The following is a 1,744-nucleotide window of genomic DNA, read 5'->3' as shown; positions in this document are numbered from 1 at the left end:
CATGTGTACACAATAATCACTTAGGCTAATATGGACTACCTGGTCCATATTACGCCCCAATATTTTTTTTCCGTTACGTTAACAATTAATGGAGTATTAATGTACATACATATGCGTGGGAAATGCATTTTCCTTTGACTTCAAGCTGGCAATTGAAAGCAAGTAATTCAATTCAACCATCGAAGTATCTCAGCAAAAAATCGGTAATCGCTTTTAGTGGTAACGTGTTCTAGCAGGCATAGCGTTATAATGCCTTAAAATTTTTTCGCTTCTTTTAGGCATTGCCGGTAATGAAAAGTAGAATGTCCTACAATATTTTATTTAATTCGCTTCTTTGTTTCACTTCGGGGAATGCAAAGTAGAATGTTCTACAATATTTTATTTGTTTCGCTTCTTTGCTTCATTTCAGGGAATGCAAAGTAGAATGCTGCATCGTAGTCAGCTGAAAAATAGAATGAATATCCAAAAATTCTTTTTATACTGTTACTTTCTGTGGAAATTTGTCTCGCATAAAAATCATGTTTTGCTTTGTTCAATTTGTAGCGAAGTTGAAGTCAGTCAATGAAGTGAAGTGCAAGAGTGTGGAAGTACAATTTTAAGCTTAATTAAATATGCATGTATGTTCATACCGATTTTTAAGTAAAATCTAAATATATTGATATATACATATGTATGTATAAAAACTGATTTATAAAAATTTTAGCTAATTTGAATCTTTTAAGACATTTTCTGATTTCAATTTAATATAAATAAGTATGTACTTATCTAGGCATTTTACATTAGTTTCTTTGTAAGGCATTCTTTGTTCGCTTCTCTGGATTCTGTTTATCCATGCGTTCTCCCTTCGTTTGAAGGTAATGCTGCGAGTAAGGGCTTACCGCCAATGACATGCCGATGTTAAAATAATGCCTTCTTGAAGCGAAAGGGCAAGCGATTCCCATCGCCTAGCTCGTTTCCACTTTCGTTTCTGTGGTAATCGTGTTTTTTGCTGGGATTATTTAATATTTTCTCTCACAAATAATGAAAACTTTGCCAACAAACCACCTGAAATGATATAAATACATATGTTAATATTTATATAAATTATATAACAATATAATTAATTAAAATGTAAAAAAAACTGAATGAAACAAGAATTACGAATATGCCTAGCTTCCGCCTTAAAACAAATTCTCACACGATCTTATCAACTATTATGAAAGATCATTTTGGTTTACCACCAAATTTACACCAGTTTTTCAAAACACGATTCAATTCATATAATTGAAATCGTATGTCAACGGTTTTGAAAAACTTGGCTCTTGTCCATAGTTACTAACTACTTACTACAAATACATACGTGCTTCTATTTTTTTAAAGGTTACTACTATTAAACAAATTAGAAAATTCATGCATTGCTAATGAGTAATTCTAAATACAGAAAAATGCTAAATTGTAACACATGCTTTATACAAGCAATTTAACTACTGAGTGAATTATATTAAATAAATGGTCATACACTTATGCAAACGAGTAATACATACATACGTATTAATATAAAAGTATAATTAATATATGTAATATAATTATCTAATACTAGTGAAAAATACTAACATTTTTGCTGAAAATATAAGAGCAAATTAAAAATATGCAATATTGATTAAAGATGGGATGCGACACACGTATAAAGTCTTTATTACCTTCCAAGGCCTCGCAATAATAACAAAAACGAGTATACGGGATCCAGCATGCAAATTACGTATAT

The sequence above is a fragment of the Rhagoletis pomonella genome, unplaced genomic scaffold, assembly GCF_013731165.1.
Source record: "Rhagoletis pomonella isolate Grant_MI unplaced genomic scaffold, Rhpom_1.0 Rhpom_scaffold_00002, whole genome shotgun sequence".
In the NCBI taxonomy this organism is placed as follows: Eukaryota; Metazoa; Arthropoda; class Insecta; order Diptera; family Tephritidae; genus Rhagoletis; species Rhagoletis pomonella.
Note: the sequence above shows the minus strand (reverse complement) of the source record.